We start from the raw sequence: 25896 nt of genomic DNA on the forward strand, positions 1-25896 counted from the left end.
ATAAAATCCAAAATCCAAAAATAAAATCCAAAAATAAAAATTCTTGCATGTAGATTTCTAGGTTCAGACATAATCAGAAGTTAGACAATTTAGATTGTATGGAAAGAGGTCTTGAACTTTGCAAGCTAAGATCCAGAGAACAATGGTTTGCAAAGTAGACCTCTGGTTTCTAATTTTGGTAAAATTGTTAAGACTTAGCTTAATGAGTGAAATAAGTCAAGCAGAGAGAGTCAATTATCATATGGTTTCGCTTACTTGTGGAACATAAGGAATAGCACGGAGGTCATAGGGAGATGGAGCAGAGAAGTGAGTTGGGGGAAATTGGAGAGGGAGACAAACTATGAGAGACTGTGGACTCAGAGACAAACTGAGGATTTCGGGAAGGGGAGTTTGGGGAATTGGGTATGCCTGGTGGTGGGTATTAAGGAGGGCACATATTGCACGGAACACTGGGTGTTATATGTAAACAATGAATCTTGAAACACTACATCAAAAACTAATGATGTACTGTATGGTGACTAACCTAAAGCACACACACACACAAAAGAAGGTGATTGTTCATCCTTCAGGAAGTCTGCATCTGATTTGTTTTTGTTTACTAATGCCTCTAAGATGAGGCAATAAGGGCAAAAAGTAGAAAACATTAAAGACGTCAAGATAACACAAGACCTTGGGAAGAGATAGAGGTCAATAGAAAATGAGTAAAAGTAAGGGCCTAAAGAAAAAAAAAAGGATTACTAGCAAAAAATACCCTTCAAATATTGGCTTAGTGCTGGTCTAGCCAATGATATCTAAAATTAGTTTTATGCTCCCATTTGTTGACCCCTGTGTCATGTACAGAATATAATTCTTCATGTCAGGTTAGCAGAGGATCTTTAAAATGAAGTTCAAATCAGTTCTCTTTTCCTCGGACTTACTGTCTGGAAGATTGTTCCTGTTTGCAAAACTTAATTCTTTACCTTAAGTGGTATTTTATAAATTTCTTTTTATATTTTCTGCTTAATGTAAGATTAGAAAAGCAGTTGAGGCTCTTACATGAAAATGCAAGCCTTAGCAAAAAAAAGAAAAAAGAAAAAAGAAAAAAAAAAGAAAAGAAAAGAAAAAGAAAGAAAGAAAAAGAAAAAAATACTATAACTTACTAAGGCACTGATCTTCCTATTTTACAGTGAACAGGTAAATATGAACAACAATTCAATCTTACTTCATTTGTTTCATTAAGCTTGGAGTCTAAGTTCACGAGGTTTTACATTTTTTCACTTAGCTTATAATCTTAACATTTCATGTTTTCAATATCACAAATACAATAAAGTAGATGTAGAATTGTTTTATTATTCAAAGAATATCTAGTTTACATAAAGATTCATTATCACTAATAGGTTTTTTTTTTTTTTTTTGGATCTTATTTATTTAACAGAGAGAGAGCACGCACACAGGCAGGGGAAGCAGCGGCCAGATGGAGAGGGAGAAGCAGGCTCCCTCAGGACCAGAGAGCCCCAGACTAGGCTTAATCCCAGAACTGAGCTGAAGGAACATGCTTAACTGACTTAGCCACCCGGGTACCCCTACCATTAATAGCTCTTTAAAAGGGTAGTTGTAATGATCTCAATCAACAGGATTCATGTTCTCTAAGAAGTCACAAAGAAAAAAAAATCATTAGTTGTATAACAAGAATTCTCTGTAAGTTAAAAGGGTGAACAGTAGATGGAGTTTCAGGTGACAGCAATGACTGCAGATGGGAAAATTTTTTGAGAAGGCATTAGAATTTTGGCTGTTTTTAGAAGGTCGTATAATTGAGCAATAACCATGAACAGTGAAAGCAAATGGAATCACTTATTCCTTTAAAGAAATATGGAACCCTCTACTCTGTTCTAGGTACTACATTAAGAAATAATATAAAGAATTCTTACCTACAAAGTCTAGAACAGAAGATAACAATTTCAGTCCAATTTGATAAATGCAATGAGTAGAATCCAAGATGCCTTGAGACCAAAGGAAAAAAGAGCTCTAATCCAGTATTTTTGTTTTGGGGCGGAGGTAGGGTTTGAAAAGGTCTACTTAAGTATGTGTGACCCACACTACATGTAACATTGATTGTAAGCTTCATGTGTACATGGTAAATTTTTTTGATCTGTCTTGTTACTTTATTCCCAGTGCCTATAACCATGCCTGCATACATCAGTCTTCTCAAAACTATATTTGGTGGAAATATATTACTTTCCCTTTTGATGCTATACTAGTTGTTCTTTTGTATGATTGTAATATTACAAACCTTGGGACCTATATAGCTGTTCATTGGAATGGGGTAAAGTATGAATATTTATAGTCAATGAAGGAACAAATATTTGGAAATCTCTCACAAAGCAGAAAATATTCTTGAGCCATTACTATTTTAGTCCCATACAAGATTGTACCTATAAATACTGGGATGCCTGGGTGGCACGGTCCGTTAAGCATTCGACTCTTGGTTTCCACTCAGGTTGTGATCTCAGCATCTTGAGATGGAGCCCCAGCCTCACATTGGGCTCTGGGCTCAGTGAGGAGCCTGTTTGAGATCCTCTCTCCTTCTGCCCCTCCTTCTCATGCCCGTGCTCTCTAAAATAAATTTTTAAAGTAAATTATTAATACAAACCCAGAACTGCACAGGTTCCTTTGTGTGTGTAGACAAGAGATTAACTAGCATCTGCAAAAGCAACAGAGCTCCCCTTGCAATTACAGAACAGATTCAGAGAGGCTTCCAAAAGGAAAGGACAAAGTCAGTAGGCAGGCATTTATTTGCTGGTCTTTTACATTTGCTTAATAGATTTGTTTCTGTTAGGTGTTAATATAATTCAGAATGGAAGAGAAAGTTTTCAAAATTATCAGAACTTTCCTCCTAAATGCCAGGAGACTAATTACTGGACACCCTCCTGGTCCCTGTTGAAAATAAGATTCCCTCTCCTCATGTAGAGGAGAAATGGGCAAAATGGGTGAAGGAGCAGGAGGTATAGGATTCCAGTCACTGAATAAGTCACAGGGATGAAAAGTACAATATGGAGAATATAGGCAGTGGTGTCATAATAGCGTTGTATAGCAACATGGTAACTATACTTGAGGGGAGCATAGCATAATGTGTAGACGGATCAGATTACTACTAAGTTGTACAGCCTAAACTACTTTAACATTCAATAGAGAAATAAAAATAAAACCCAAGGCAGGTCTAAGTATGTAACAACATACTATTATCCTTAGAGGCATTTTCACTGTGGGGAAAAAAATAACCAATAAAAAAAGATTCAAATTTCATTCTCATAATGAAATCCTGAATGCTTATTTTTGAGCAAACTTTAATATCACATTATATCCTGTCACGTATTTAAAACAAAACAAAACAAAACAAAACACCCTTTTAAAGGCTGGTGATGGCGGGGGGGGGGGGGGGTTCTGTAATGCTTACATTACAGAAATATAAAGAAACATGAAATTTTTGAAAAGACAATGGTCAAATAGCCTTCCCTTGATAACAGTTTTTAGTTGCAGTGGGAAATACATTTAAGACTTCATTTCTGCTGGAGTTAGGTCATCATGGCCTTATAAAAACAGATTTTCCTTTTGAATTTAGAAATTGTAAGAGTTCTCCCTGTCTGCATAGGAGTTCACCTGTCATTTCTCCTAAGTATCCCATTTTTATACATGACATATATTCACTTTAGAAAGTATCAAACAAAATACTGATAGAAAATGTTATCTAAAAGGCAACGAATTAAATGTTGGAATAGGATTTAAGGTGAAAGATATTCATCTAACTTGCTAGGTATTTGGTATGGTCTTGGCACTTTTGAAACTAAAGCTAGAAATAACTGCAGTGTCTTATCAGTCATATGCTATTATGCTATTTTTTTATTATGCTATTTTAAAGGAAGCAAAAATGTCTTTTTTGGGTGCATATATGGCTCTTCATGTAGAAGAAAAAAAACTTCTATACTCTGTTATACTAGACCACTGATATCCTAAGGGTATATAAAACATAAAAAGGCATGATTGATGAAATTTGGCTTCATATTTTATCACAATACAGTTTTCCTGATTGCAAATATCTTAGGTTTTAACAGAAAGTCCTTGAATTGAGGAATTTTAGATATTTCACCTAAAAAAAAAATTCCACACATGCTATGACCTTAGTTAACTTGTAATTCTGTCCTAAAAATTCTTCAATGACTCATTTAAATCCTTTCTGCTCAAATTCCACTTCACCATCTAATTAGGGAAGTCCTAACTATAGGTCATCTCACCCAAGACAATAAAAACAGCTTTCAGCCATCTGTAGCTAGCAAAATTATTTTTTCAGTGCTTTAGTAAGCCACACTTAAGCAGCAAACAATTTATGTTGATTCTATGGTCAGTAATGAGTTTCCGTTTGTACCAAAAGTCATCAATGCCCATGATGAAAAATTGTTCCTGAAGTATGCAATTCAAGACATCAAGAACATAGCTGGTTTTTACAGGCAGATCATGAACTTCTCAGTTGGGTTTATGGGTAAGCCAGAATAGCCTCAAAAGGAACAAAGAAATCAGAAGGTGGTTCCTAGGACAAACCCCTGGCTGTAGGATCTTTTTGTTTGCTTTTTTACTCCTAGGCAAGCAAGACAAACTTTTACAACCAAGTGATTTGAAAATTAGACTTTCATTGTCACCAGCCTCCAACCTTCCATTTCTCCATTTCTCTGACTCACTGGATCTCGGGGTTTTCCTGGCTAAATGTCTGTCATCCCTGACTTAATACGCATAGGATAAAGACCGGTTTAAACAGTTATCTTCCTGCATGACTCCATAATTTGGTGGCTTGATCTCATACATTAAAGACACAGCTAAAAATATTAGTTTTCTCCACAGATTTTACATCACTTTCTTACAAGTAAAAACTGACAAAATTTTAACACTAAGAAAAATCAGACACATAAACCACTGAAACCTAGTAAATTCATTTCACTTACCAGCTGACAAAGACCTTCAGAAATCTACAGCATACTTTATTGAAGCACCATTTCTTTTTTTTTTTTAAAGATTTTATTTATTTATTTGACAGAGAGAAATCACAAGCAGGCAGAGAGGCAGGCAGAGAGAGAGGAGGAAGCAGGCTCCCCGCCAAGCAGAGAGCCCGATACGGGGCTCAATCCCAGGACCCTGGGATCATGACCTGAGCCGAAGGCAGAGGCTTTAACCCACTGAGCCACCCAGGCGCCCCTGAAGCACCATTTCTTATTGAAAGAAAATGGTATTTGGAATAACAGCATCCTATTCCAAAGGGTATTGAAAACTGTGTGCTCTAAATACATAGACACTTAATACAGAAATAACATCTTGATCTCTAGCAATACTGATATGCAAAATTTAACCTGTAAGTAATAAGTATTAGAACCACTATCTAGGATATTAAGCTAGAATAAATTAAAAATACAAATGAATTCATCATTTGTGGTTTCTTTTTAGAAGTTAATAGCTGATTCCATAGTCTTAGGGTAGATACTATAGTCTACACTTTCAAATTTCTCTTACCTTCAACACACTTACAAGTGAACCCGAATTCCTATTGTATTGATTTGACTCCTCAAGTTGTGCAGGATTAAGTATGCATAGACAGCCTTCCTCTATCTGACTAGGTCCCACAGCTAGATGGGAATTTTCAGTCAGTTGTTTTTTGTTTGTTTGTTTCTGGTTTTGGTTTTTCTTTAATATGGAGTATTTTTTACTTATCTTTATTAAATCAAGAAATTACAACAGAAACTCTGGGAAAACAACTGCTTAAACTCCTTATCTACATGATAAAAATCATGTGACTCTCATCTAGTCCACCTCCTTCATTTTACAAATAATTGAATTGAAATTCAGAGAGACACTGATATAACAAAAGGACACACAGCTGATTAAAATAAATAGAAAACAAGCTCTTCACATGTAGTGCAAAAAACCTATTCTTATTTCTATACTATTTCCCACATGATAGTTCCAGAGTTTTGCTTTTGTTTTGTGTTTTAAGATTTTAGAAAGAATGGGAGAACATGAGTGGGGGGGTGGGGTAAAAGGGGGGAAGAAAGAAAGAGAATCTCAAGCAGACTCCCCACTGATCCCAGAGCCCAATGTGGGGCTCTCTCTCATGAGCCATGAGATCATGACCTGAGCCAAAACCAAGAGTCAGATGTATAACCCACTAAGCCACCCAGACACCCCTTGGTTTATTTCTGTTTTTAACAAAATTAAATCATCACCAGTTTGAAAGTTGTGTAAATTTCTACAATGTAGAAAAACTTATTATCCATTTTATTTACATTACTTATGAATAAAGTCAGTTTCAATATTTATGCCTGTCTAATCATTGTTCTATTGAAGCCATTACATAATGGCTTCAAACATTCATATTTTTTAAACATTCCATAATTACAGAGCAAGAAAGTTATGGAATCATTTTATGTATTTGTAAAATATTTTTTATCTTTACAAATCAAATTTGGTAAAACAGTATCTAAATGGAGGAGAATAATTTGTTCTTCAGAGAGCTCATTTGAAAATCCATACTAAGTGGCACTTTAAGATAGAGTAATGTATAGATTATAAAAATGAACAGTATATATATTCTTTAATAAGTAGTTTTCTTTAAAAAAGTTCTTTTCAATTAGGTTCAAAATGCACTAAGCAGACAGCTTAGTCTAAAAAAGCACATAATAAATGCTATTCAAGGGCGCCTGGGTGGCTCAGTTGGTTGGGTGACTGCCTTTGGCTCAGGTCATGATCCTGGACTTCCAGGATCGAGTCCCGCATTAGGCTCCCAGCTCTTTGGGGAGTCTGCTTCTCCCTCTGACCTTCTCCTCTCTCATGCTCTCTCTCACTCATTCTCTCTCAAATAAATGAAATCTTTAAAAAATAATAATGAGGGGTGCCTGGGTGGCTCAGTGGGTTAAGTCTCTGCCTTCAGCTCAGGTCATGATCTCAGGGTCCTGGGATTGAGCCCCACATTGGGTTCTCTGCTCGGCGGGGAGCCTGCTTCCCCCTCTCTCTGTCTGCCTCTCTACCTACTTGTGATCTCTCTCTGTCAAATAAATAAATAAAATCTTTAAAAAAAAATAATGATAGGGGCACCTGGGTGGCTCAGTGGGTTAAGCCGCTGCCTTCGGCTCAGGTCATGATCCCAGGTCCTGGGTTCGAGCCCCACATCGGGCTTTCTGCTCAGCAGGGAGCCTGCTTCCTCCTCTCTCTCTCTGCCTGCCTCTCTGCCTACTTGTGATTTCTCTCTGTCAAATAAATAAATAAAATCTTTAAAAAAAATAATGATAATATTAATCATCAACATATTATTATAAATATAATATTTAAAAAAATGCTATTCAAAGTAATGCCTTCCTTCTTTAAGGCATGAACAATTTTTCAATCTATAGAAAAGCAATGCATATTAAGAGATGTGTTAACAATACAAGTGAATGTTTACTCAACTTTTAGGCTATAGTAATTGACAACTATTTTCTCATGTTTGCTGATAGGGAGATATTAAATACCCTTCAACTGAAAATCTTCTATGGTTGGAGGAAACAAAGATAACAAAGAGACAACATATAAAACACTTCTCGAAGGGAAAGATGCAGCAGTACCAGCTTGTTGATCTATTTTCCTCTGTGAGCTAGGATAAAGAATTTAATGGCCAAGTTAGCACACCTAAATTCTATTGAGCATTTTTCATTCTTCAAGTCTATTCCCCAGAAAGTAGGGGAGATTTAAGATGGCATATATATAGTGGTTTCAACAATATATTTTATTCTAAGTTTATCATTTGCTTGTCATTTTATGAGTCCACATAAACTAAGTCCATGATTTCTGAAAGAGTAAAAACTGTTTACCACATTTCCTGTTATTTTTCCAGCTCCTGGAATTCATTACGTATTTCCATTCTAAAATGGCTGCTCTGTTCTCCTAGTCCTCAGAACAACCACCTGTAACTCATTTCCTTCTAATCATCTACCAGAGGGAAAGAGGATCTTATGTAAATTGTTCACCTAATGACTTTACTCTTAAGCTTTCTTTGTGTGATATTCAACAAATAAGAATCAAAGGAAAATACAAAGATCTTAGATTTGAACTTTTTGTAATTCAGATTTTTTTCTCTTGACTCTTAATTATAGTGTCTACTAGCTCTCATTTAAAATCTGATAAGAAATTCACATAAAGACAGTTTTGTGATCTATTACCATAACTCTTATTTGTTAAGGCATACCACTTAACAGTGCAAATTTGTTGATTAAATTTCCTAATTTCAAGTTTGACAAACATTCTTGTAGAGGTCTCCAGTGACACCCTAATTTCACATTTATCTTTCTAACTATACTTGTCCATTTTTTATGCTATATTTAAAAAGTACTATCATCTATGTCTGAGATATACAAATGTGAAATTTGACTAGAAACATTAAAGAAACAGATACATATCAAGCATTTTTCCCAAGAAAAGATAGTATTACCTCTTTTTTTTTTTTCCCCTGAAAAACACAACATTCTTACAGACCTTCAGATCAGAAAATCTGTGCATGGTGGACATTGCGATAATTCCGATGTTTAAGAAGCTACACTCCGCTGTGAGCACAACTGAATAAAGTAGGTGAAGCCAGGGAAACTCACCTCTTACTATTGAGTCTTTCGTCCAATCACAGTTAAATCTCAAAAGCAGTAGGTTATTCAAGAAACAATGGCAGAAATTAAATTTGTCAAGGTGTTAAAATGGAAAGGTTTTCAAGACTAAGGTTAATACAGGGCCCAGACCCATGATACTACATATGTGAAAGCTGAACTCAATGAATTTTTGTAAAAATTTGTAAAACTTATTTGTAAGGCTATTTTCCCACTGTGCTGTAACATGTATAGAAATGTCACCTACAAGTACCTTTTAGTAACACTTAGAGGTCATAATGTGAGGCAAACTACTGTCTGAATTCTGATTTTTCAGATCAAGGTTTGACTAGCACAAGATCAAATGCATACACCTAAGCACGCTTATACATGTATTTCAACACGTAAACACACACACAAATTGGTTTGGATGCAAACCTGGGGCTTCCTGCATGATTAGCAAGAGATTGGATGAAACAGAAAGAAAGGGCAAGGGAGTTAATTCTCTGTGGGGTAAACTTTGATTACTGCAAGGCGGGAACCTTTGCTTCCACTCAAGTTCCAGCAGGGTACTTCTGGAACAAGAGGAAGTACCTCCCTGTGGCTCCTCTAGGAGAGTACTACGGACCAAGTGAACATGCCTGCAGAGTGACCGGCCGCAGCTCTTCAGGACTTCTTGGGCAACCAGGTCAAACCTAAGAATGCATTACATTATACTGCTTCTTTCCCTCACTTCCCTTTTATGTTTATCCTCACTGCCCTGGATGTGCTCTTCCCAAATCAATTATGAGAACTTTATCCTTGTCTCAAGTTCTGCTTTTTTTCTTCTGCTCCAAGTGTTTGTCCTTAATCAGTAGCAGAATGAAAAAAATCCATGCATGGCTTCCTTGAGAAATTCTTATTTTAAGATTTAAAAAAAAAGGAATAACATGCGTGTGTGTGTGCACATGCATGTACACAAACACACACGTGCAAGTACTCGCACCATACTTTGCCAAATAACAAAGCAGAAGTAGCTTTACTGAAGAATTTACATATTTGTGTACCTTTTATACAAACCTGGGAAGATTAAATATTTCAGAGTATTAAAATTATGTCACACTGCATAGTCACTGCTTAGTATTCTATGCTAAAGAATATTCACATATTCTTTCTTAATCTTCCTGGCATACTTTTCATATCAGTTTGCCATGGAACTCCAGGGGTAAATTCATTGTAGTAGGTATCCTATGGCTTTTAGGATTGTGAAGTATACAATTTTGGCACACAGTTACATAGAATCCTTCTTTAGATAGCAAATTAAGAAACATGGCAGTGCTACTTCACCCCTGTTTGAATGTAATTGTCAAAATAGTCATTTAAAAATCAAATATCCTTGGGGCACCTGGGTGGCTCAGTGGGTTAAGCCTCTGCCTTCGGCTCCGGTCATGATCTCAGGGTCCTGGGATCGAGTCCCGCATCGGGCTCTCTGCTCAGCGGAGAACCTGCTTCCTCCTCTATCTCTCTCTCTCTGCCTGCCTCTCTGCCTACTTGTGATCTCTCTCTGTGAAATAAATAAATAAAATCTTTAAAAAAAAATCAAATACCCTTAAAACAAAGGGTTAAAGTTGATTATATGCCAAAAGTTCACCATTTATAATCATAAAGTCAGATTTTTTAAGATATCAATGATTGCTATCTAATATTCCTCCTGAAACTGCACCATTTTCACTTTCAATATAGACAATATAACAAGTAGTGATGTTCTAACCAAAGATTACTTTTTGTCATAGTTTAAAATGTTTCTGGAATTACAGACATAGCTGTAACCCCAAATTTCTCTAGTCTATCCCTTCTCTGTCTCCTATTGCAAACACGAAGATTTAGATTTGTGTGCAAACAGGGTTTATAGGTGCTACAACTATGCTTCTATACCGTTAGACTATGGAAAAGACAAAATTTACATATTTTAGTGCTAATCTTTTCCTGCAAATAGCCTTAACGTAGTATTTTGGACTTTCAATAAAACATCAAATGAATATACTATCATTTTTTTAATGTAATTCCTGAGAAAACTTGGCTTTCATTTTTTCCTCCATTATAAGCAACAATGTAGTAAGCATCCCTACACGTGTGTTCTTTGCAGAATTACTCGAGATAGATCCTGAAGCAGGATTCCTGTAGCAAGTGATAGGTGCATTTCAACCTAATCAAATATTACCAAGTTGCTTTCCAGAGTCCATCCACATTTAAAGGTTGACCAGATCAAATTCATTAATTGGGTGTATAAGATTTAAGTGATCTAGTTGTATAATTTTTTTTTAAAGATTTTATTTATTTGTCAGAGAGAGAGAGAGCAAGCACAGGCAGACAGAGTGGCAGAGGGAGAAGGAGGCTCCCTGCAGAGCAAGGAGCCTGATGCGGGACTCGATCCCAGACACTGGGATCATGACCTGAGCTGAAGGCAGCCGCTCAACCAACTGAGCCATCCAGGCGTCCTTAGTTGTATAATTTTTAAATCATTAACCTATTTCAATCTGTTCATACATTTTACTATCATAAAGACTGTGTCTATTTTCAATGATTTCATGTGGAAAACATCTGATTATTAATAGAATCAGTATTATTTTGAGAGCCCTGTCATTTATATATGTCTATAAATTTTGTGAGGTTGATTATGACAAGTTTTTCCAGTGAGCAAAATTGTTCCATCTATAGCTTCTGAAACTTCTCAAAAAGTGAAGCCATTATGCCAAGCAAAATAATCAGAGAAGGACAAATACCAAATACCATGATTGATTTCGCTCATATGTGGACTTTAAGAAACAAATCAAGGGGTAAAAAAAAAAAAAAAGGAGGCAAACCAAGAAACAGACTCTTAACTGTAGAGAACAAACTGATGGTGATGGGGGGGAGATTGGGGGGGAGAATTGGTAATGGGGATTAAGGAGGGCACTTGTGATGAGCCCCACCTGTTAAATGGAAGCATTTAAACACTATGTTGCACACCTAAAACTAATATTACCCTGTGTTAACTGAAATTTAGAACTGAAAAAAATCAGTTGGGGGGAAAAAAGTGAAGCCACTCAAAATTGTACAGCTTATGGATTTTTAAAATTTTTAAAGCAATATTATCTTTTAGAAATGTGAAAAATACCAAAGATTATATTGGAGTCTGATTGCTACTCTTCAATAAATGGATTGAATTTTTTCACCAATTGAAAAGATTCCAGAACCGAAATTCATATATAGACGTGAGGTCTTTTTTATTCAAAAGCTTTTGTTAGAACAATTCACATAAAGTAATTTAAAAAACTCGAGTCAGAGTGTAGCTTTTCAAGCACATTTTATAACTACTAATACCTTGTAATAATAATAGTAATTAACATTAATTGCTTCTTACAGGCTAGACACTAAGTTAAATACATATACCAGCTTACATTTTCCCCAGATCTCCCTTCCCACAGACCCTTTTTCTACAACACATTGAAAATCCATCAATTGTTAGGATCTACTTGCCTTCCGCTCGAACCTGGAAACACTTGTGATGGCTCTGAGAAAGAATGGAGAAGTGATGCTGTGTTACTTTCCAAGGCTGGCTTATAACAGTTTTTGCCTTACCTCAAAGTCATGTGCTCCAGACTATTACAGACAGTGATAAAGTAAACATCCCTGTATATGGGTTCTTCACAAGATTTACTCAAGACACAACTTGTAGTTTTCCTGTGGTGCATTTTTACCTTAACCAAATAATGCATGGACTTCTAGTCATCCAGCCCAGGTGCCAGGCATGTGATTAAACAAGTCTTTTATCACACTTTATCACAGATTTACCCTCAGACTTTGAGTCACCCCAGCCCTAATCATTGTGAAGCAAACAATGCTTCCCTGCCATGCTATGTTCAAATTCCTGACCACGGAATCTGTGAGAACAAAATTTCGAGGTATTAAATTTGAGTAATTTATTCTATGGCAACGATTACTGGAACAGACGTGGTAACTTTTTAAAGTCCTAACAATTTTTTAGATTAACCCAGTTTTATCAATGTGTTAAGAATGCTTAAGAGGGGGCGCCTGGGTGGCTCAGTGGGTTAAGCTGCTGCCTTCGGCTCGGGTCATGATCCCAGGTCCTGGGTTCAAGCCCCGCGTGGGGCTTTCTGCTCAGCAGGGAGCCTGCTTCCTCCTCTCTCTCTGCCTGCCTCTCTGCCTACTTGTGATTTCTCTCTGTCAAATAAATAAATAAATCTTTAAAAAAAAAAAAAAAGAATGCTTAAGAGTTTCTAACTAAAAACTATACCAGTTAATCATCTCTAATAAACATGGTCACTGTAAAGTCTTCCATGGCATTACTGGGGGGTGGAGGGGATAATACTTATTAAAAATATTCATGAAAAAGTGTTCTATCTCCAATTTAAGTGAAATTTTACTGAAAAATTATTGAATTTACTGAAAGACCCATAATTCTGTCAATTCCTCTCAGGAAAAAAAAAAGTGGATAAGAAACCAGCAGCAGAAGAGACATTTGGGAAAGGTCAATGTGTTCTAAACTAACATCTTTAACTTTCAAGTTGTTTATACCCAACTTACTGGACTACACCTGAAAATAGAGGATTCTTACTCAAATTGACAGTTGGGAAATAAAGTCATTATTCTAAGTCTGTCCTTTAGGATTAACTATACATTTTATACAATTTTACTATCAAAATAAAAAGGTCCAAGTATACTTTTAGTCAAACCCATAAGTTAAATATTGACAAATGACATGTAATCATCATACAATGAAATGTAAAGAAATACCCCCAACATCGGGTACACTTTTATCCTTTCCAAAGGTTAAACAAAGTCTGTATTGGGATTTCCGGAAGACTTAGAGTTAAGAGGTCATTAAGTGTATGGAGTTTATTGTGGGAAAGAGACTTACTTTCACCTACCTGGATCCATGAAGTTCTTTTTCCTGAGTTTTCGTTACAAAAAATGTGACCAAACATTTCTATTGTAACCACCTTATTTCAAATCATCAGCACATTGCCAAGTTAATGCAAAACATTTGCACAGATCTTTCTATATCTATCGTTGCCCCCTCAATCCTATTTCCATCAAAAAACCTAGGATTTTTAAAGCACATATTTTTAGAACATAAATAATGCTGCTTCCCCTGTTTTAAACTTCCACATAAAAGCTTAACAAAAATGCGGGAAAAAATCCCAACTCTTACCCTTGCCTGAATTTGGCTTCGTATCAGACCCCTCTCCTCTTCCCTCAGTATGTTCCAGTCCTTCTGTCCTTCTGTCCCCATTGCTCACCAAGCTCCTTCAACTGTAGGATTTCTACAGTTGTCAGACTCTCTATTCAAAGGCTCTGGGTCCCAAGATTCAGAGAAGTGCTCTTTCACTTTTTTAACTGAAATGTCAGTCTCCATTTCAGAAAAGGTTTTGCCAGTTATCATAATCTAATATTGCTCTACAGACTCCCACTTCAATGCACTCTATCAACCCACACTTTTTGTTCTTCTCTAGTTCTTAATGGCTATCAGAAATTACACCATGAATTTATTCATCTTCTGTATATTGTCGAACTCTAGAATATAAATTCCATGAGAGCAAGGTCCTATACCTTTCTTTCCTCCCAATAACAAATAATCATTTGTTCAATAAATGGATAGGAAACACAAAACACAAACTAACTTTTTATGGAAGCAGTGTGGACATCAGTATGGAGAAAATGGCTGAATTGATACAAACTCCAAATAAAGCTATAATAAGGACAAAGACACTGCAAGTGAGTAATTTCTTCTACTAAGAAACTACAACTCAATTGCCTATCAACCTAAAACAGAACCTTTAAATTCCTTATCTTTTGTAAATCCAGGACTGTTACAATTATGTTGATTTAATCTCAATTCCCAACCGTAAAAGAGTATTTTAGGACAACATTAAAGGATACTAACATTACATATATATGTACATAAATGTTGCAGGTTGAATTACCTCCCTCCAAAAATAAGGTCAGGTCCTAATGCCCAAAACCTCAGAATAGGACCTTATTTGTTGTGGCTGAGCCACAGGCCCAGATACATGGCCAAACATTATTCTGAACGTTTCTATGAAGTGGTTTTTGGAAGAGATCATCATTTAAATTGGTGAGTGTTGAATCCATTGCACTCCATCATCTGGGTAGGACTAATCCAGTCAGCTGAAGGCTTGAAGCGGGTTGGAGTTGAGGGAGAAAGACTGAACTCTCCCTGAGCAAGAGGAAATTTTGCCAAAGACAACTTTCTAACTTGACTTAGTTTTGGCTTTTCCCTGGGTCTCCAGCCTGCTGGTTTACCCTGAGGGTTTTAGATTTGCCAGCTATGATCTCATGAGCCAATTCCTTAAGATAACTTTTTTCCTTTAGTATACATATATTCTATTGATTCTGTTCCTCTGGAGAGCCCTAATACATTTGTAAATAGGGACTTTGAAGATGTATTCAAATTAAAATGAGATTATACTGGATTAAGGTAAACACTAATGACTGGTATGTCGGTAAAACTGGCAAAAAGAGGGGAATTTGTACATAGAGACAAGAGGCAGGCAAGAGGCTATGTGACAACAGAAGCAGAGATTGGAGTGATCCATCTACAAACCAAGGAAAGGCAAGCATTTCTCATTAGAATTTTGTGGGGAAAAACAAACCCTGCCAACACCATCATTTCAGACTTGTTGTGCCAGAACTGTGAAAGAATGCATTTCTTTGTTTTAGGCCATCCTGTTTGTGGTAACTTGTTACAGTAGCCCTAGGAATCTACTACAAGATGTTTAAAAAAAGGTTTCAAAAGCATTATGGATACACTCTTCGAAGAGCAACCACAAAACAAAACAAAACAAAACAAAAGAACTGAATTTGAAAGTGAAGAGATCAGGTCCAAGGGTAACATGCATAACTCAAACTCTATTCTCTAGGTTACTGTACTAACAATGAAGATTTTTTTCACCAAAAAAATAAAAATAAACCACCTGTAAGATGTAAATTATATTTGCGTTTGTTTTGCATTTTAGACCTATTTTAATATTCTGATAATTCATGTGTTTTATGCCAACCTTCCCTGAATATTTCAGCACAATCTTTTGTTCTACACCACTCCTGCTCTTGAAAATCCCTCATGACCCCTTAGATTTAGAGAAGCCACATTCTTAAGGCATAAAAGTATATCCCAAACAGAAGAGTTCATTCAAAGCCAGTTTAAGCAAAGTGAAGCCCTAAGGCAATTAGACATTTGTCAAAGTAATTCTTTAGATAACATGCAATGAATTCTGATTTGCTGAAATAGCTCTGGTTTTTATACTGGCCACAGGATAATTATTCTAATGTTATCTTGACCTTAGATATTCAGATCTTTACCCAGAAAGGTTAATGTATTAGTTCCTATACCTGCGTAGGAAATTACTATCAACTTGGTCACTTACAGCAACAGAAATTTATTCTCGCAGCTGTGGAGGCCCAAAATCTCAAGGAGCTGGCAGAGCCGCTCTCCCTCTGGAGGATATAGAGGAGAATCTGTTCCTTGTCTCTTTCAGCTTTTAGTGGTGGTCCATATTCATGGGCTTGGGATCATATTTCCTCCTCTTTGGTCTCTTCTGAGGACCCGTCATTGGAATGAGGGCCCAACTGCATAACACATCCTCATCTCGAAATCCTTAATTGCAAATGCAAATACTTTTTCTTACTCATAGGCTCCAGCAGTTAGGATATGGGTAGTTTTTTGGGAGGTCCACATTCAGCCCACTACACTAAATTTTGCTCATGAATTTCTCTTTAATTGCCACCCAGATCTGGTAACCCTTTATTCACCTTACAGGAGTTATCTCTTGAATGAAAATATTTTGCATCTGTATCATTTGACATATACTCATTAGCAACAGTTTTATTTTTTTTAACTTTCATTAGGATATGGGCAGAAACAACTTTTATCAGTCAAATAAGTTGAGACCACACATAAAATAATAGACCTTCACTCCTGGAACTGATACTATACCATGCGCTAACTAGATTTTAAATAAACTTGAAACAAAAATGAATACAATTTAAAAATTAAAAATAAGAGAATAAACTTTCAGCATAGCAATTACAATCTGAACACTCTTTTATACAGAAGTCCATAAACCACTGAAATTAAAAGACATTCCCAAACTGTTAAAAAAAAAAAAAAAACCTACTTAGGAACACATACCTCCACGTATATGAATAAGGTCTTTTTTTTTCTGTTTATGTCACTTTATAGCTAGATTCTATCAATTTTCCTTCCTTCCTTCATCAAAACCTACTAAATGCTACTGGGTTTTAAATCTGATTCCTTATCTCCTTTAATGACTTCATCTTTAAAAATTGCAAATCTGCCATTTCATTCACCACCTTTCTCCTGCTCTGCATCCAGTCATTTGTACAATCCTACCAGTTTTCCCTTCTAAATGTCTCTTGAATCCATTACATTCTCTCCAGCTGTCCTATTTCCCTCGCTTCTTGGTTCAGATAACCGTCACCTCTTACTTAATTGCAAAGGACAACCTGAAATTCCTAGCTCCTGTAAGGACCCAGTACTTCCTGCACACAACCACCAATTACGGACCCGTTTCCAAAATACAGTTCCACTCATTCCGTTTCCCTGACTTGGAAGTCTCCTGGGGTGACACACTCGTAAGCTAAAGAGCAAGTTACGCTTTATGACATACAAATTCATCATCTCTTTCAAAACCTCCAACTCTTCCTGCCGCCCACCACCTCCAGCTTAAAGGGGGCTTGCACTATTGCCCAAGAAGTCCCAGACGATTTCACTCATGGGCTTCCAACTTGGAACACCCAGCGCAATCCTACTCTTCATTCTCTTTGTTGAAGGATAAACTCCTGTTCATCTTTCAGGAAAAAATTCAAATTTCTCTCACTCTATGACATCCTCTCCATCCATTTTCATTGACGATGACAAATTTTTACATGCAAAAATGGGGCTGACAATCAAACATTACTCACCTATCCTTGGCTCACAGCTTCTGGAGCTACACTAGTGCAATCTGACACTGGCCAAAGCACACGGAGGGCAAGAAGCTGATGAAAGCAGTAGTTTTAAAAAGCAAGGGATCTTACACATACAGCTTGTCTCCATGATCTGCAAAACCAGCAGACCTATACACCCTCCCACCAGAATCTTGACTTATATAGAGGTCACAAGTGGGGTTTAGTCCTGTATATAGTCCAGGTGATCTTAATAACATTACTCCTTCAAGAGTGCATTCTCTTTGAAGTTGCCCCCCACCCCCACCGCTGTGGAAATGGTAAGCGGAGAGGTATGTTGCCCTGATTCAGCTCTGAGGTCAACTAGGGGTCATGTCCTCTGGATGACCTCCTCTAACACCTGTATGGCCTATTGTTAGAATGTTGCAGTAGTTTCATTCGGTTTTCTAATCATTTAATCAGTGCCATGAGTCCTCAAGAATTTTCCAAGATCACAGATGCCAACGTCCTTCAGATGAGCTACAAGGATTTGCCCCAACACTATGGCCAACGTTGGTTCTGATTTGCTAATGCCTATGAGTTGTTTCACTTTGTAAGAAGCCTTAATATGGGGTGCCTGGGTGGCTCAGTGGGTTAAGCCTCTGCCTTCGGCTCAGGTCGTGATCTCAGGGTCCTGGGATTGAGCCCCGCATCGGGCTCTCTGCTCAGCGGGGCCTGCTTCCCCCATCTCTCTCTGCCTACTTCCCTGCCTACTTGTGGTCTCTCTCTGTCAAATAAATAAATAAAATCTTTAAAAAAAGAAGCTTTGGGATGCCTGGGTGGCTCAGTTGGTTGGATGACTGCCTTTGGCTCAGGTCATGATCCTGGAATCCCGGGATCGAGTCCCACATCAGGCTCCCAGCTCCATGGGGAGTCTGCTTCTCCCTCTGACCTTCTCTTAGCTCATGCTCTCTCTCACTGTCTCTCTCTCAAATAAATAAATAAAAAATCTTTAAAAAAAAAAAAGAAGCTTTAATATTACATCTAAGAAGGAAATCTAGGAATTGATACTCTCTCAAATTTTCATAACTTAAAGAGTGTCATCCATGAATAGGAAACTATGGAAATATGCTAGAAATTCAAGGTATAATCAGATGTCTTTAAAGGGTATATAATTAGCAGGCAAAATAATATATTTGCACACATAAATTAATACAGGATATCCTATATAACTGAGCCACGCATGGTGCAAAGAACTATGTGTTATAGAAGATGAAGCCATCAATCACTGCTGGCCAAAAGAAATGAGATAGAATCTGACAAATGCACAAGATGTAGTAAATCTAGAGAGGTATATAAGGAGGCAATTCTGGATCAATTGAGTATTTGGTGCAAGTAGTGAACTGAGGTAATAGAATGTGCACACTGATAGTGATTAAATCAGTTTAACTAGAACATTTGATGTGTGTAAGTGAACAGGGAAAATTAAGCCAGTAATGTTATGGTGGCAAGCATAAAAAAAACCTGAATGGAAGACTAAGAAATGTGCATTTATTCAAGAGGAGAATATTTCTTGCAATACTATTTTGAAATTGTGGAGAAAACCAAGTCATTCTTTGTCCACTAATAGATCAGTGGTTACAACATGATACAGACATGCTACAGAATTTTGAGACACATGGGGTAAATCCATATGTATTGACAAGAAAAAAAATCACTAAGACATATTAAGTTAAAAAGAAAGTGATAGGGCCATAACTGTCCCTCTCTCTTTTCCCTTTATCTCTCTCCCTATCTCTTTCTCAAATTTTTTTTAAAGATTTTATTTATTTATTTGTCAGAGAGCGTGAGCACAGGCAGACAGAGGCAGGCAGAGGCAAAGGGAGAAGCAAGCTCCCTGCTGAGCAAAGAGCCCTATTCGGGACTCAATCCCAGGACGCTAGGATCATGACCTGAGGCGAAGGCAGCTGCTTAACCAACTGAGCCACCCAGGCATCCCATATCCCTATCTCTTTCTCTTTAAACCACAAAAGTATCCATAACTTCTTTGGGAAGTTTTGGAAGGTAATAAAAAGAAAATTTTGGAAATTTTGGAAGGTAATAAAAAGAAATTTGAGAAATCTTGGAAACTAATAAAAAAATCATACCCATAATAATATAGAACTTTATAAATAGTATACTTCATAAGACTAAAAAAAAAAAAAAGACAAGTTAAAATAATCTCCATTCTACACCTCTCCGAGCACACCCACCAGAACATTTGCAGAACCAAAAAGGGGGGGAAAAAGGGCATTGAAGTTATTTAACCATAGGAATCATGACAGTGATAAAATTGATGTGATTTGAAGTTGGGTTGATGAGTGAACGGCTAAGAAAGAATTTTTGAGGCATTTTTGGTGCAAAAAGTGGCTTTATTATAGCACGGGGACAGGACCTGTGGGCAGAAAAAGCTGCACCTGTAAGTATGAGGCATGACTGATCATGTATTTTAAGTTTTGTGCAGGGAGGAGAAAAAGAGATAACATAAATTTCTAAGGATTTTTTCTGTGCAGGACCTTGAAGAATTTATTATCAAGATAAGGTTACTTTTAGTCTTTTTTTTTTTTTTAAGACTTTATTTATTTATTTGTCAGAGAGAGAGAGTTCAAGCACGGGGAACAGCTGGCAGAGTGAGGGAGAGAAGGCTCCCCGTGGACCTGGGAGCCGGATAAACCTTGGAACTCGGAACTCTATCCCAGGATCCTGTAATCAGGACCTGAGCCAGACGCAGACACAACCAACCTAGCCACCCAGGCATCCCTACTTTTAGTCTTTAATGAAGTGTAAACATTATTAAGGCATAAGGCAGCGGTGAACTCCTTGAGGAATGTGACGCTCCGCCTGTCTCAGGTATCTACCAATGGGCTGCAAGCTAGAAGTAGATTTCACTCTAAGCTACGCTTTTCTTGCCTTTGTTCTTCTCATCAATAGAATCTGCTTTTGTGCACATCATTTGTTCACCCCTAAGACACTGAAGAGGTTTCAAAATTTGAGAACATTAGGGAGGTCATCCAGAGGGTGTGACCTTCAGCCCACCCAGTGAGAAGGAGCCCATTGGAATCTTCTCACCTCCCCCCGCCCCGTCCTTGAAATATACACTCTGCATGCTTTCTCCACTCCCCGAAGCTGCCTAAAAGACATAGCCTTGAGGGGCCCCTGGGTGGCTCAGTGGGTTAAAGCCTCTGCCTTTGGCTCAGGTCATGATCCCAGGGTCCTGGGATCAAGCCCCGCATCAGGCTCTCTGCTCAGCAGGGAGCCTGCTTCCCTTCCTCTCTCTGCCTGTCTCTCTGCCTGCTTGTGATCTCTGTCAAATAAATAAATAAAATCTTTAAAAAAAAAAAAAAAACATAGCCTTGAGACAGCAATGTGGTGCTGAGAACATCTAGACTTTGCACATGACTGAACCCAGTTACGTGTCGACATAAACTTTTTAAGATTTTGCCAGCAGGTGAGAACTACTTATTTTGCGGCAGCTCAAGACAAGCCTCGTAAGTTCTCTTGCTTATGAAAACTGCCACCTAAAAATCTGGAGGGGTTTGCTTCTTTCTTAGGTCTCTCCCTGTCTTCTGAGTATGTGACCGGTTTCATTTTTCACCTGGAAAGCTCACAGGGAGGTTACATACAAGCAGAGAAGTGTCTGCTTCTTATTAATTTTGGTATTGTATTAGAGTATATTTTTGTTTTAATTTTTATCAAAAAAAAATTTAAGAGTTTTTCCCACCAATAATGATTTTAGAGGAGAGAAACCAAATGTAAACTTAAAAGTAGGTTTCCTGATTACTCAAAATGATTTAGGGGCTTCTCTTAAACTTTCCTAGAAACACAGAAAATTACTCTGCATCCATGGGGAAAGAATTTTTTTAAGTCGTAACATAAAGATATGTTAAATAAACCTCCAGTTCTCAAATAACGCATCTCTCCCAGAAACAATTGAAAATAAAAATATTCTTTGGTAGAATTTATGCCACAAATTGAACGGTTTCTTCAATGCTTGCTTATAGATCCCATTTAAAAGAATGTATGTCACAAGAAAAAAATAAAGATTTGAGGGAGAATTTTAAGACTGAGAAAAGATGAAATAAGCTTCACTCCCTTCTCCCTACCCCAAGAACATATACAGGTCTAAAAAAAGAAAGTGGTACCTTTTGATGTCAAGATTCATACAGAATTATTTGGTGCATTTTATTGTTTTACTCAAGACCATTTTTAATGGAAAAGGTTTTTTAGGTTTTTTTTTTTTTCCCTTTGCCTCAGAGCCCTTGTCAAGTTGCTGCGACCTGTTAAAGACAAATTCAGACATGCTAAGTAATAACTAGCAGCCTGCAGACCCGGAGAGTATTTCAAAAGCATACCAAGTACACTAACAACATTTTTTATGAAAATATTTCATTCTGTGACTTCAAGCTTAAACAAGAAACCAGAGGAATCTAGGTTTGGTAAGTTCCTAAAAAACTTGGAATTTAATATTTTATCACTTGAAAGAGATTAAGGTACTTCATCTTTCTTATGTAGTCATGTAAAAAATAATGAAACTAGAATCATGAGTTGTGTTCATATATCCTAAAACCAGTGTGTCTAATATTATGATTGAATTTTCTCTATATAATGTTGCATAAACTCAAAAGAATAAGAGTTGATATATTTAAAAATGAAAGAAAAAGTTACCTCTTGGGTTAAAAGTAATGATACATATCCAATTATATGTATTTATGTTATGTTATAAAATATATTTATATAAGATGTAAATATACATATATTTTGAATACATATAATGAATGAATACATATTCATTTGCTGAGATCTAAAAAAGGGTGGTTTATATGAGCTAAAAAGTTCTAAAGAGATGGAATTTCTCAATTTGTGTTATAAAATTATTGCCACAGTGATCAACAATGCAAACTTTAACACAAAATATATATTAATGCTCCTCATAGTAGATGTTATAATGTGGTCCATATAAAGAAAAAGATATCAATTTTTTTAGACTGATACCAAATGGTATAATATTTATTGAAATGTGTGACCTGATATAAAGTCTTCAACCTCAAAAACATTTCTGAAAGACATAAACTACAGTGGCAAGCAATGTTTTTTTTAAATGTTTCATTTGGTTTGTTTTCCTTAGGAAAACATTAATTGTATACTAATATCAGATATTAGTATATGTCAGGTAGTATGTATATAAATAAAGAGGCATTTACTTTTCTTGATATTCATGGGACGAGTGACTGGCAGGCAGTAAGTGATCAATGCTGAGCTGATTCTAAATCGATCTCCACAGAAAATGGTTATTTGAGAGAGAAGTTTAAAAAGGAATTCAAGAAAAAAACAACAACAACAGGATTTGAAGGTCATGGAATTTGACAAACCTTTCTATTCAAAGAAAGATTGTACTTTCAGATTCTTTCATTCAAGTTGTAGTGTGGCTAGATATAGATATGTAGTTTAATTGGACCTTTACAACTTGTGTATATATATGTGCATGTGCATATACATTAATACTATAATCAAAAAATAGTTTTATAGTGAAAATTTCTTGTTTTCACGAAGAACTTCAGATATTAAGTATAAGACAACATAGAAAAAGGTATGTTTTACTTTATATTTTTCCTCTAAAGAAAAATATTTAAAATCAAGAAATACCTAAGATATGTTCTGCTATGATAGAGAAACTCCATGTCTAGAAGTAAGAACAAAAAATCTGACTGAACAATACATCTGGGCCCTCAGAGAAACTTTGCTCTGATTATTATTCAGAATCCCTAAATTGCAGAGGAAATGAAAATGGCAGAGGCAAACATAGCAGTTCAGTAGTTGGGATTAAGTTGCTTTGTCATCAAAATAAAATAGAATATATTGGTAGCCTGGCATATGAAGAATAAAAATGCACACTCATTGGGGTGCCTGGGTGACTCAGTTAGTTAAGCGTCTGATGCAATTTCAGCTCAGGTCATGATTTCAGGGTCATGAGATGAAGCCCTGCATGGGCTCCATACTCAGCAGAGTCTGCTTGAGATTCTCTCTCTCTCTTCCTTCCCTCTGCCCCTTCCCTCATTTGTGCTCATGCTCTCTCTCTCTCTCAAATAAATAAAATCTTTAAAAAAAAATGCTCACTCATTGGTGAAATTTGGCCTTCTGAGTTGAACTGGAAATTATACAAAGCAGATAAAAATGCACTCTTTGTCCAGTTAGGGTTTCAACCTAAATACCAGCAACTTTTACCTGTGTACCCTAGAGCTTTAGAAGTATATGAGTTGTAATTCACATGGATATACATTATCTCATTTTTCAAAACCTCACAAGGTATACCATGAAGTAATTAATCATATTCGCTTATATAAATTCTGTCAAATTATCAGAATAACTCATCAATGTCTTTCTGTTCTATACGCCTAAGACACTGCCTCACCCCAAGAGATGGGCCCTTCATTTGATCATGTGTATGGGGTTTACTACAGTGCCCACAATTAGAAGATAGCTATTATTTGTGTTGAGTGAACTGGGTGAGTAGGAAAAATTCTGATCACATTTTTAAGCTATATATTTCCTAGTTTGCAAATGATGATGCAAGTCTGGACTTTCCAGAGGGGGACTGAAGACTTGTACATACTAAGAAATACTAGAAAACTACAGAGAAATTTTATTAAAAATAAAATAGATGACTGTGTTCCACCCTGAGCATTTGTGAGTTAGGAAGATGGAAGAAGCAAGATGAAACGTGCATTTTTAACAATAATCCCACATGATTTTGAGGTCAATTTCAAGGTGATCAAAATGAAATATTTTTGCAAAGGGGTTATACTATACTACTCAACATTTTAATAAAGAACAGAGAAGATGTCAGATACATTCAACTGAAATATGTTGGCCTTACCCAATTTTGACATTTTGTGTGTGTATGAATTGCAGTGACCTTATTCTAAGTTGTTATATTTAAAAAAGTTTTGATAATTCAGAAAACATAAAGACCTTTAAACAAAATAAAAGACCTGTTTTCTAGGAAGTTTAATACTAAGAACTGTCAGTTGTCCTGTTCTATTAGGTTGGAATCTCAACCTAGTAGAAAGCTGGGAATTGTAAATCAAAAGCCTGAATTGACCAATACCTGCCAGCACCCTATCTTTCAAAAGACTACATACATAAAAAAGCTGGGATACTCAGAATTCCTTCCTACACAGTTTTGTATCCTTCTGTTCTATAGATAATCTACTAATGGGAGCATAGGCATTGCCAAGTTTGCCTTTGAGATTAGTTCAATTTCAATGGGAAGAAGGCACAGAGAGAAGAAGGTAGAGGAAAGGAACTGCATAGCATCACCATTCCTACTGGGTCAGTATTCTCAGATAAGTGGACTGAAAAATATTACATGTGATTGAGTTTATTTTCTATTGCAAACTTAAAACAGGAAGACTACAAGGATCTGACATTAAAAATTATTCTGGCCTTGGGACGCCCAGATAGCTCAGTTGATTAAGTGCCTTCAGCTCAGGTTGTGATCTCAGGGGACTGGCATCGGCCCTGTGTTGGGCTCCCCCTCATTGGGTAGTCTGTTTGTCCCTTTTCCTCTCCCTCTGCCTCTCTCCCACTGCTCATTCTCACTCATTCTCTCTCAAATAAATATATAAAATCTCTAAAAAATTCTGGGGTTGCTTGTGTGGTGCAGTAGATTAAGCACCCAACTCTTGGTTTCTGCTCAGGTCTGATCTCAGGGTCTTGGGATCAGGCTCCACACTCAGCACAGGGTCTGCTTGAGATTCTCTCTCCCTCCCCTCCCCTCTCCCAGCCATGCACATATGCATGTGCTCTCTCCTTCTCTCTCTCTCTGAAATCTTTAAAAAAATTATTCTGATCTGAATAAGAATTTCTCCCAAGAATCCAGCTTGGAGAAAGGAGAGAAGAAGTGTTTTATGAGACTATATTATTTCTAATGAGACCCAAGAACGGAAAATTTTAGAAAATTATTTCTATCACAATTTGAGTTTTAAAAACAAGGCTGAAACACTTCCAGGTTTACTCCTACAGAGGCACAGAAATTATGTCTAAGAAAGGAATGTGATGCACATGGCCAGGAAGGGAAATTCAGAGGTGGTGGAGATGGCAGAGAAACTGGGCTGATACAACCTCAAGCCTCAGGAAGTACCTTCTGCCCACAGTCCCCTGGCTGCTTCCACAACTAGAAGCATAACAATATATTCCATTGCTGTAAGAGTTTGTTTAGTAAAGGCATGATAAACCAAATAGTTTGCATCCTCACATGATGAATATCCAACAAGCCTATCTCTCAATG

The 25896-nt window shown here is 36.7% G+C and overlaps 1 protein-coding gene across 1 annotated transcript in view; it reads right to left on the minus strand.

Annotated features, from left to right (window-relative positions):
* Positions 1-17655, minus strand: part of POU1F1 (POU class 1 homeobox 1) — a 337028-nt gene extending 319373 nt beyond the window's left edge. Inside the window, exon 1 of the mRNA XM_047722252.1 lies at positions 17610-17655. The gene's annotated coding sequence lies outside the window, so the exon portion shown is untranslated. The remainder of the gene's footprint in view (positions 1-17609) is intronic.
* Between the last annotated feature and the right edge of the window lie 8241 nt (positions 17656-25896).

The sequence above is a fragment of the Lutra lutra genome, chromosome 1 (genome assembly GCF_902655055.1).
Source record: "Lutra lutra chromosome 1, mLutLut1.2, whole genome shotgun sequence".
Classification (NCBI taxonomy): domain Eukaryota; kingdom Metazoa; phylum Chordata; class Mammalia; order Carnivora; family Mustelidae; genus Lutra; species Lutra lutra.